This window comes from Pleurodeles waltl, chromosome 9, assembly GCF_031143425.1.
Source record: "Pleurodeles waltl isolate 20211129_DDA chromosome 9, aPleWal1.hap1.20221129, whole genome shotgun sequence".
NCBI classification, from domain to species: domain Eukaryota; kingdom Metazoa; phylum Chordata; class Amphibia; order Caudata; family Salamandridae; genus Pleurodeles; species Pleurodeles waltl.
In genome coordinates this window covers 433,777,000-433,789,599 of record NC_090448.1, presented here as the reverse complement: position 1 = coordinate 433,789,599, position 12,600 = coordinate 433,777,000, and positions in this window count along the sequence as shown.

Here is a 12,600-nt window from a genome sequence, read left to right as displayed (position 1 = left end):
TTGAATGCAAAGCAAAACAAATACTTCACCGTGTAGGAACTATTTACAGCTACATCTTTCTAAGGTCTGCAAGCTGATGACCCCTGTCAGCCGCGAGAAAGAGTTTCATCTACCCACACGGGATTGCTGGCAGCTGGCGCCAAGCTCCAGCACGAGGTCCGGCAGATTCGAATCTGACTCTCTGCAGCCTGTTACATTCGTTACAAAGGTGTGCCCCCTCCTCTCAGACCTGGGAAACTGAGCAAGCCTTTTGGAGACTGGCCAGGTCTCCAAGACTACTCCTGTTCCCAAGCTCAAGCAGAGAGAACAACACCCATGTACTCTCTCTTATCATGTCTAGTCTACTGTGAGAAAAACATCTTGGTTCTCTTGTGCAAAAACACAGCTTGGAAAAATACAGCTTGGATTCTCAACTGCAATGTCTAACTCCACGTTAAAGGCCTGGGCAGCTAACCTAGATATCAAATGCAATGTCATGTTAAAGGCAATAGGCAGCTAACCTAAATATCAAATGTAATGTCTAGTGTCATGTCAAAGCCAATAGGCATCTAAGCTGAATACAAAATGCAATGTCTTATATCATGTCAAAGCCCATAGGCAGCTGAGCTGAATACAAAATGCAATGTATAATATCATGTCAAAGCCAATAGGCAGCTGAGCTGAATATAAAATGCAATGTCTTATATCATGTCAAAGCCAATAGGCAGCGGAGCTGAATACAAAATGCAATGTATAATATCATGTCAAAGCCAATAGGCAGCTGAGCTGAATATAAAATGCAATATATGATATCATGTCAAAGCCAATAGGCAGAATATCTAATAGCATGTCAAAGTCAATAGGCAGCTAAATTGAATACATCATGTCAAAGCCAATAGGAATGCAATGTCAAAGCTAATAGGCGGCTAGACTGGATACAGCATGTCAAAGCCAATAGGCAGAATACAGAATGTAATGGCTAATGCAATGTCAAAGCCCATAGGCGGCTCAACTGAATACAGAAAGTAATGGCTAATGCAATGTCAAAGCCCATAGGCGGCTAAACTGAACAAAACATACCATGTGCTACTGGTGAACATTGAGCAACTAATATGCGCAGTGGTGAAACACAAAGTCATTGGTCAAAACAAAACTTATCAAATGGCAGTACAGATAGCAAGCTGTCAAGCAGCAGAATGGGGATGTCAGTGATAGCCATAAGGTGTATTGGGAAGACAACCTCTTGTATACTGAGTCAAGGGACCCTAAACCTGGAGCTGCCAGGAGACTGGTCACTCCCTTGCAGTACAGAGAGTTTATTCTTACCTTGGCCCATGGCATTCCTTTGGCTGGGCATTTGGGCCAGATAAACACAAGGGACAGGCTTATTCCCCTGTTTCACTGACCTCATATGTCAGAGGACACTAAAAGGTTCTGTCACTCTTGTGTGACCTGCCAAGCCAGTGGCAAGACTGGTGGCACTCCAAAGGCCCCCTTAATTCCACTTCCAGTGGTTGGGGTGCCCTTTGACAGGGAAGGGGTTGACATAGTTGCCCCCTTGACCCTCCAACAGCTTCAGGCAATAGGTTTAACCTGGTGGTAGTGGACCATGCCACTAGGTACCCTGAAGCCATCCACTTAAGGACCACTACAGCTCCTACAGTGGCAAAGGCCCTCCTGGGAATCTTTTCCAGAGTGGGTTTCCCTAAGGAAGTGGTGTCAGACAGAGGTAGTAACTTCATGTCTGCATACCTCAAGGCAATGTGGAAGGAGTGTTGTGTAACTTACAAGTTTACTACTCCTTACCATCCACAAACAAATGGTCTGGTTGAGAGGTTTAATAAAACTCTCAAAGGTATGATAATGGGACTCCCTGAAAAACTCAGAAGGAGATGGGATGACCTGTTACCTTGCCTCCTTTTTGCTTACAGGGAGGTACCCCAAAACGGAGTGGGCTTTGGCCCCTTTGAACTCCTCTTTGGGCACCCTGTGAGAGGTCCCCTTGCTCTTGTTAAGGAGGGTTGGGAACAACCTTTAAAAGCTCCTAAACAGGACATTGTGGACTATGTACTTGGCCTATGATCAAGAATGGCTGAGTATATGAAAAAGGCCAGCAAAAAAACTTCAGACCAGCCAGGAGCTGCAAAAGCAATGGCATGACCAGGAGGCTGTCCTGACTCAGTACCACCCAGGACAGAAGGTGTGGGTATTGGAGCCTGTGGCCCCAAGAGCACTCCAGGACAAATGGAGTGGACCCCATCTAATTGTTGAGAAAAAGGGTGAAGTTACCTATTTGGTAGACCTTGGCACTGCCAGGAGTCCCCTTAGGGTGCTCCATGTCAACCGCCTGAAGCCCTACTATGACAGGGCTGATCTTACCCTGCTCATGGCAACTGATGAGGGACAGGAAGCAGAGAGTGACCTTCTCCCTGATCTCTTCTCCACCACTGAAGCTGATGGCTTAGTGGAGGGAGTAGTACTGGCAGATTGTCTTACTGTTGAGCAGAAAGATACCTGTAGAAATCTCTTTAGTCAATTTTCTGAATTCTTCTCACTAATACCAGGTACCACTACTTGGTGTGAGCATACAATTGATACTGGAGACAGTTTACCTGTCAAGAGTAAGATTTATAGGCAGCCTGACCATGTCAGGGACTGCATTAAACAAGAGGTTCAGAAAATGCTAGACTTAGGAGTAATTGAACCTTCAGAAAGCCCATGGGCTAGCCCAGTGGTGCTTGTCCCTAAACTTCACAGTAAAGATGGAAAAAGAGAGATGAGGTTTTGTGTTGACTATAGAGGGTTCAACCAAGTAACCAAGACAGATGCTCACCCTATACCCAGGGCAGATGAGCTCATAGATACACTGGCTTCTGCCAAGTATCTTAGCACTTTTGATCGAACTGCAGAGTATTGTCAGATTAGGTTATCAGAAGATGCTAAACCAAAGACTACATTTTCAACCATTGGATGGCACTATCAATTCACAGTAATGCCCTTTGGTCTGAAAAATGCACCCGCCACTTTTCAGAGGTTGGTGAACTCAGCCCTGCAAGGGTTGGAGGCTTTTAGTGCAGCATATCTAGATGATATAGCTGTCTTTAGCTCAACCTGGGATGATCACCTGGTCCACCTATGGAAAGTTTTGGAGGCCCTGCAAAAGGCAGGCCTCACTATCAAGGCCTCAAAGTACCAGGTATGGCAGGGGAAAGTGGTTTATATGGCCCACCTGGTAGGTGGGGAACAGATTGCACCACTGCAGGGGAAGATCCAGACCATTATGGAATGGACTCCCCCTACAATTCAAACCCAGATGGGAGCCTTTTTAGGCCCTACAGGGTACTATAGGAGATTCATCAAGAATTATTGCTCCATAGCAGCTCCTCTTAATGATCTCACTAGCAAAGAGATGCCTAAAAAGCTATTGTGGACAGCTAGCTGTCAAAAAGCTTTTGATGGGCTCAAACAGGCCATGTGCTCTGCACCTGTCCTAAAAAGCCCTTGCTACTCCAAGAAATTCATGGTCCAGACTGATTCTTCTGAATTATGGGTTGGGGCAGTGCTATCACAGCTGAATTCTGAGGGCCAGGATCAACCTGTTGCTTTTATCAGCAGGAGGTTGACCCCTAGAGAAAAGTGTTGGTCTGCCATAGAGAGGGAGGCCTTTGCTGTGGTCTGGGCACTGAAAAAGTTGAGACCATACCTGTTTGGTACTCACTTTATTGTTCAGACAGAGCACAAACCTCTACTTTGGCTAAAACAAATGAAAGGTGAAAACCCTAAATTGTTGAGGTGGTCCATATCCCTACAGGGAATGGACTATACAGTGGAACATAGACCTGGGAGAACCCACTTCAATGCAGATGGACTCTCCAGATATTTCCACTAAGAAAATGAAGACTCATCGGGGCAAGACTAGCCTTATTGTTCCTCATTTGGTGGGGGGTTGTGTAGGAAAGTACCATCTTGCCTGGCATGTTACCCCCATTTTTACTGTATGTATGTTTGTTTTTGCCTATGTCTCACTGGGATCCTGCAAGTCAGGACCCCAGTGCTAATAAAGTATACCCTGTATGTGTTCCCTTCTGGTGCCTAACTGTATCACTGAGGCTCTGCTAACCAGAACCTCAGTGTTTATGCTCTCTCTGCTTTTAAAATTGTCACTGCAAGCTAGTGACTAATTTACCAATTCTCATTGGCACACTGGAACACCCTTATAGTTCCCTTGTATATGGTACCTAGGTACCCAGGGTATTGGGGTTCCAGGAGATCCCTATGGGCTGCAGCATTTCTTTTGTCACCCATAGGGAGCTCAGACAATTCTTACACAGGACTGCCACTGCAGCCTCAGTGAAATAACGTCCACGTTATTTCACAGCCATTTTACACTGCACTTAAGTAACTCATAAGTCACCTATATGTCTAACCCTCACTTGGTGAAGGTTAGGTGCAAAGTTACTTAGTGTGTGGGCACCCTGGCACTAGCCAAGGTGCCCCACTTTGTGAGTGCGGGGACACCACTACATGCGTGCACTACATGTAGGTTACTACCTATATGTAGAGTCACAATGGTAACTCCGAACATGGCCATGTAACATGTCTAGGATCATGGAATTGTCACCCCAATACCATTATGGTATTGGGGGGACAATTCCATGCATCCCAGGGTCTCCAGCATAGATCCTGGGTACTGCCAAACTAACTTCCTGGGGTCTCCACTACAGCTACTGCTGCTGCCAACCCTCAGACAGGTTTTTGCCCCCCTGGGGCCTGGGCAGCCTGGTCCCAGGAAGGCAGAACAAAGGATTTCCTCTGAGAGAGGGTGTTACACCCTCTCCCTTTGGAAATAGGTCTGAAGGGCCTGGGAGGGGTAGCCTCACCTGGCCTTTGGAAATGCTTTGAAGGGCACAGATGGTGTCCTCCTTGCATAAGCCAGTCTACACCGGTTCAGGGATCCCCCCAGCCCTGCTCTGGCATGAAAGTGGACAAAGGAAAGGGGACTGACCACTCCCCTGACCAGCACCTCCTAGGGGAGGTGCCCAGAGCTCCTCCAGTGTGTCCCACACCTCTGCCATCTTGGATGCAGAGGTGTGAGGGCACAATGGACAGCTCTGAGTGGCCAGTGCCAGCAGGTGCTTACCTTTCTCAGTAGTCAATCCTCCTCTGTGGGCTATTTAGGGTCTCTCCTGTGGGCATCTCAACAGGTAACGAATGCAAGAGCTCACCAGAGTTCCTCTGCACTTCCCTCTTCGACTTCTGCCAAGAATCAACCGCTGACTGCTCCAGGACGCCTGCATAACCGCAACAAAGTAGCAAGAAGACTACCAGCAACATTGTAGCGCCGCATCCTGCCGGCTTTCTCGACTGTTTCCTGGTGGTGCATGCTCTGAGGGCTGTCTCCCTTCACCCTGCATTGGAAGCCAAGAAGAAATCTCCTGTGGGCTGACTGAATCTTCCCCCTGCTAACGCAGGCACCAAACTTCTGCATCACCGGTCCTCTGGGTCCCCTCTCATCCTGACGAGCGTGTTCCCTGGAACACAGGAGTTGGGTCCAAGTGTCTTCGACAGTCCAGTGGCCCTTGTGTCCAAATTTGGTGGAGGTAAGTCCTTGCCTCCCCATGCCAGACAGTAATCCTATGTACTGTGTGAACTGCATCAGCTCGGGCTTCTGTGCACTTTTGCAAGACTTCCTTCATGCACAGCCTAGCCCAGGTCCACAGCACTCCGTCCTGCATTGCCCATCTCGCTGAGTTGGACTCCGACGTTGTGGGACCCTCTTTTGTGACTCTGAGTTGACCGCTGTCCTCAGATCTTCTAAGTGCCTATTCAGGTGCTTCTGCGGGTGCTGCCTGCATCTGCCTGGGCTCTCTGTATAGCTGAGCGCCCCATCTGTCTCCTCTTCCAAGGGGCGACCTCCTGGTCCTTCCTGGGCCATAGCAGCACCCGAAATCCTTCACTGTGACTCTTGCAGCTAGCAAGGCTTGTTTGCAGTCTTTCTGCATGGAACAACTTTGCATCCTCCAGCACGCCGTGGGACATCTTCTGACCAAAGGAGAAGTTCCTGGCACCTTCCGTTTTTGCAGAATCTTTGGCTTTTTCCACCTGGAGGCAGCCCTTTTGCACCTTCTTCCGGGGTTTAGTGGGCTCCTGCCCCCACTGGACACTTGCGTGACTCTTGTACTTGGTCCTCTTCCTTTACAGGTCCTCGGGTCCAGGAATCCATCTTCAGTGTTTTGCAGTCAGTTGTTGTCTTTGTAGAATCCCCTATATCGACTTTACTGTCTTTCTGGTGTAGTAGGGTAGCTTTACTCCTACTTTTCAGGGTCTTGGGTTGGGGTATCTTGGACACCCTTAGTGTTTACTTGCACTCCCAGCGACCCTCTACACACTACACTAGGCCTGGGGTCCATTCATGGTTCGCATTCCACTTTTGGAGTATATGGTTTGTGTTTCCCCTAGGCCTATTTCTCCCTATTGTACTCTATTGTGTTCTACATTGTTTGCACTACTTTTCTAACTGTTACTTACCTGATTTTGGCTTGTGTGCATATATTTGGTGTATATTACTTGCCTCCTAAGGGAGTATATCCTCTGAGATACTATTGGCATGAGTATTGTGTTTTCTTATGATATAGTGCCATATGACATAAGTGGTGTAGTAGGAGCTTTGCATGTCTCCTAGTTCAGCCTAAGCTGCTAGAACACTTCTATTCTACTAATAAGGGATAACTGGACCTGGCATAAGAGTGTAAGTACCACAAGGTACCCACTATAAGCCAGGCTAGCCTCATACATCCCTGCATTCACAAAGTCCGGGGAAATTGCCCTGGACAATGTGGGGGCACTTTGGCTAGTGCCAGGGTGCCCTCACACTTAGTAATTTTGCACCTAACCTTCACTAAGTGAGGGTTAGAAATATATTTGACATAAGTTACTTAAGTTCAGTGTAAAATGGCTGTGAAATAACGTGAACATTATTTCACTCAGGCTGCAGTGGCAGTCCTGTGTAATATTGGTCTGAGCTCCCCCTGGGTGGCAAAAGAAATGCTGCAGCTCATAGGGATCTCCTGGAACCCCAATAGCCTGGTTACCTAGGTACCATATAATAGGGAATTATAAGGGTGTTCCAGTGTGCCAATCAGAATTAGTAAAAATGGTCACTAGCCTGCAGTGACAATTTTAAAAGCAGAGAGAGTATAAACACAGAGGTTCTGGTTAGCAGAGCCTCAGTGATACAGTTAGGCACCACACAGGGAACACATATAGGCCACAAACTATGAGCACTGGGGTCCTTGCTAGCAGGATCCCAGTGACACAGGCAAAAGCAAACTGACACACAAGTAAAAATGGGGGTAACATGTCAGGCAAGATGGTACTTTCCTACACTGTGGAAAAAGGGGACCAAGTCCAAGAAGCACAGAATAATCCAGGAAGAACAGGATCCCTTGATAACCCAGATGAAGGTGCAAAAGAAGAACCACCGGTGAAGAAGTACAGTCAGTACTGCACCCAAGAAGACGGAGTCAGGATCCTGGTTGGTACAAATGATGTACCACACCGGATGGATGATTGCAGTCTTGTTTGCGTCACTGGAGTCTGCTAACATGCCTTGGCAGACGCAAAGCTTGCTGTTAGAGGGAAATGCCGCTGCCTGGAACCAGGTGGACTCTACCCAGGAGGGGGAGTCAGAGGGGGCTCTCAGCAGAAGTCCAGGGAGACCCCACAGGAGTCCCACAGCTGGGGACGAAGAAGGTGCAAAAGAGGCCCATGCAGCACATCGACAAAGGCTCCCATCCTGCTGGAGAACCACTCAGGAAGCTGTGCATAACAGGATAGACTGCTGGGGGCCGAAGATGCAGGATGCACAAAGAACTTTGTGGAAAGGATGCCAACAAGCCTTGGCAACTGAAAAACATGCAGTGCACTGGGGTACTCTCTTGCGTGGGGATGCAAGCTCTTACCTCCACCAAAGTTGGACAGTAGGACATCAGGACCACCAGGACCACTTCAGTCCACCACCCGTGATGCAGGACCCATGCAGCTCAGCAGGAGAGGGGATCCACACAGCCAGTCGTTGTTGCAGTAGGTGCCTGCAGAAGCAGGGGAGTGACTCCTTCACCCAAGGGAGATTCCTTTGCTCTTCTGGTGCAGGCTGAAGACAGGCTATCCTCAGAGGATGCATGACTGGGAAATAGTTGCAGTTGATGTCAGGTGCTGAAGATACAAAGTTACAGAAGGCGTCTTGCTTCTTTGTTGCAGTTTGTAGAGCTCCTGGAGGGTCCAGATGCAGTTTGTTCGTTGAGAAGTTGAAGTGGAGGATCAGAGGATTCCTGCTGGAGTTTGCAATCCGAATCTGGAGAACAACCCAAAAGAGACACCTTAAATAGCCCTGAGAGGGGGATTGGTCAGCTAATCAGGTAAGTTTAGGAAAGTACCATCTTGCCTGGCATGTTACCCCCATATTTCACTGTATATATGTTGTTTTAGTTGTATGTGTCACTGGGACCCTGCCAGCCAGGGCCCCAGTGCTCATACGTGTGCCCTGTATGTGTTACCTGTGTTATGACTAACTGTCTCACTGAGGCTCTGCTATCCAGAACCTCAGTGGTTATGCTCTCTCATTGTCTTTCCAAATTGTCACTAACAGGCTAGTGAAAATTTTCACCAATTTACATTGGCATACTGGAACACCCTTTTAATTCCCTAGTATATGGTACTGAGATACCCAGGGTATTGGGGTTCCAGGAGCTCCCTATGGGCCTCAGCATTTCTTGTGCTACCCATAGGGAGCTCTGACAATTCTTACACAGGCCTGCTACTGCAGCCTGAGTGAAATAACGTCCACGTTATTTCACAGCCATTTACCACTGCACTTAAGTAACTTATAAGTCACCTATATGTCTAACCTTTACCTGGTAAAGGTTGGGTGCTAAGTTACTTAGAGGGTTATTACAACTTTGGAGGAGGTGCTAATCCATCCCAAAAGTGACGGTAAAGGGACGGATATACCACCAGCCGTATTACGAGTTCCATAGGATATAATGGACTCGTAATATAATGGACTCGTAATACGGCAGGTGGTATATCCGTCACTTTACCGTCACTTTTAGAACGGATTAACACCTCCTCCAAAGTTGTAATAACCCCCTTAGTGTGTGGGCACCCTGGCACTAGCCAAGGTGCTCCCACATTGTTCAGGGCAAATTCCCCGGACATTGTGAGTGCGGGTACACCATTACACGCGTGCACTATACATATGTCACGACATATGTGTAGTGTCACAATGGTAACTCCGAACATGGCCATGTAACATGTCTAAGATCATGGAATTGTCACCCCAATGCCATTCTGGCATTGGGGAGACAATTCCATGATCCCCGAGTCTCTAGCTCAGACCCGGGTACTGCCAAACTACCTTTCCCGGGGTTTCACTGCAGCTGCTGCTGCTGCCAACCCCTCAGACAGGTTGCTGCCCTCCTGGGGTCCAGCCAGGCTTGGCCCAGGAAGGCAGAACAAAGGACTTCCTCAGAGAGAGGGTGTTACACCCTCTCCCTTTGAAAAAGGTGTCAGGGCTGGGGAGGAGTAGCCTCCCCAGCCTCTGGAAATGCTTTGATGGGCACAGATGGTGCCCATCTCTGCATAAGCCAGTCTACACCGGTTCAGGGATCCCCCAGCCCTGCTCAGGCGCGAAACTGGTCAAAGGAAAGGGGAGTGACCACTCCCCTGACCTGCACCTCCCCTGGGAGGTACCCAGAGCTCCTCCAGTGTGCTCCAGACCTCTGCTATCTTGGAAACAGAGGTGCTGCTGACATACTGGACTTCTCTGAGTGGCCAGTGCCAGCAGGTGACGTCAGAGACTCCTTCTGATAGGCTCCTTCAGGTGTAGCTAGCCTATCCTCTCTCCTAAGTAGCCAAACCTCCTTTTCTGGCAATTTAGGTATCTGCTTTGGGGAATTCTTTAGATAACGAATGCAAGAGCTCATCAGAGTTCCTCTGCATCTCTCTCTTCACCTTCTGCCAAGGAATCGACTGCTGACCACGCTAGAAGCCTGCAAAACTGCAACAAAGTAGCAAAGACGACTACTGCGACCTTGTAACGCTGATACTGCCGCCTTCTCGACTGTTTTCCTGGTGGTGCATGCTGTGGGGGTAGTCTGCCTCCTCTCTGCACTAGAAGCTCCGAAGAAATCTCCCGTGGGTCGACTGAATCTTCCCCCTGCAACCGCAGGCACCAAAGAACTGCATCACCGGTCCTCTGGGTCTCCTCTCAGCATGACAAGCGAGGTCCCTTGAACTCAGCAACTCTGTCCAAGTGACTTCCACAGTCCAGTGACTCTTCAGTCCAAGTTTGGTGGAGGTAAGTCCTTGCCTCCCCACGCTAGACTGCATTGCTGGGAACCGCGTGTTTTGCAGCTACTCCGGCTCCTGTGCACTCTTCCAGGATTTCCTTTGTGCACAGCCAAGCCTGGGTCCTCAGCACTCTAACCTGCAGTGCACAACCTCCTGAGTTGTCCTCCGGCGTTGTGGGACCCTCTTTTGTGACTTCGGGTGAGCTCCTGTTCACTCCACTTCGTAGTGCCTGTTCCATCACTTCTGCGGGTGCTGCTTGCTTTGGAGTGGGCTCTTTGTCTTGCTGGACGCCCCCTCTGTCTCCTCACGCAATCGGCGACATCCTGGTCCCTCCTGGGCCACAGCAGCATCCAAAAACCCTAACTGCAACCCTTGCAGCTAGCACGGCTTGTTTGCGGTCTTTCTGCACGGAAACACCTCTGCACGACTCCTCACGACGTGGGACATCCATCCTCCAAAGGGGAAGTTTCTAGCCCTTGTCGTTCTTGCAGAATCCAAAGCTTCTACCATCCGGTGGCAGCTTCTTTGCACCCACAGCTGGCATTTCCTGGGCATCTGCCCACTCCCGACTTGATCGTGACCCTTGGACTTGGTCCCCTTGTTCCACGGGTACTCTCGTCAGGAAATCCATTGTTGTTGCATTGCTGGTGTTGGTCTTCCTTGCAGAATTCCCCTATCACGACTTCTGTGCTCTTTGGGGAACCGTGCAGCGGTGGGATAAGTACTTGCAACTACTTATCACTTTGTCATATTGTACTTTTCATAAGAGAAAAATATACAAAACAAGTTTAGTGTATGTACACCTAACCAAAAAGTTTTGCTTTTCTTCTCTTACTCTTTTTTCTAAGTGCTGAAAAGTACCTCTAAAACTTTCAAAAAGTTCTTAAAAAGTTCAAAAAGTTTTTTTTCTGTTCCTTAAAAAGTTCAGAAACTTTTTCTTTCTTTTTCTGTCCCTTAAAACTCTTGTCTATCATGTCTGGTACAGGCCAAACTCTTGATCTGGCCAGTATAGCTTATGACAACCTTAGCTGGAAGGAAGCAAGGAGTCTCTGCATAGATAGAGGTTTAGGAGTAGGGATGAATCCCTCAAGACAACTGTTAGTTAATATGCTCATTGAACAAGATAAGACCTTAGTTGGCACTTCTGGTGAGAAATTAGCTGATGGTTCCCACTCTGATTCTGGGGCACCCCCAGTGAAAGATTTGGAAGGGAACCTTCCCAATCTGCCCATTAGCAGGCCACCTAGCATGGCTGGTACTAATGTGACTTCACATCACAGTAGGAGTATTACTTATATAGGCCAGAATGTTAGAGTGTCATATGTTAGGGACAGGTCTCCCTCTGTTCATTCTCACCATTCTTCTGTGTCAAGGCATGCCCAACCCACCATCCCTGAAGACAGAATGTTAGAAAGGGAGCTCAATAAATTGAGAGTGGAAGAATCCAGGCTGAAGCTCAAGAAGCAACAGCTGGATTTAGATAGACAAGCATTTGACTTAGAAAAAGAAAGGCAGAGGTTGGGGTTAGGACCCCATGGTGGCAGCAGCAGTATTCCAAATAGTCATCCTGCAAAAGAGCATGATTCTAGGAATCTGCACAAGATAGTTCCCCCTTACAAGGAGGGGGATGACATTAACAAGTGGTTTGCTGCACTTGAGCACTTGAGAGGGCCTGTGTTGTACAGGAAGTCCCTCAAAGGCAGTGGGCTGCTATCCTATGGCTATCATCCAGTGGAAAGGGTAGGGATAGGCTCCTTACTGTAAAGGAAAGTGATGCCAATAATTTTACCGTTCTTAAGAATGCACTCCTAGATGGTTATGGCTTAACCACTGAACAGTACAGGATGAAGTTCAGAGAAACCAAAAAGGAGTCTTCACAAGACTGGGTAGACTTTGTTGACCATTCAGTGAAGACCTTGGAGGGGTGGTTACATGGCAGTAAAGTTTCTGACTATGAAAGCCTGTATAACTTAATCCTGAGAGAGCATATTCTTAATAATTGTGTGTCTGATTTGTTACACCAGTACCTGGTAGACTCTGATCTGACCTCTCCCCAAGAATTGGGAAAGAAGGCAGACAAATGGGTCAGAACAAGGGTGAACAGAAAAGTTCATACAGAGGGTGAAAAGGATGGCAAGAAGAAGGATGGTAAGTCTTCTGACAAGGGTGGGGACAAATCTAAAAATGAGTCTTCGTCAGGCCCACAAAAACACTCTGGTGGGGGTGGTGGGCCCAAATCCTCTTCAAATCAAAAGAAAAGAAACCATGGTG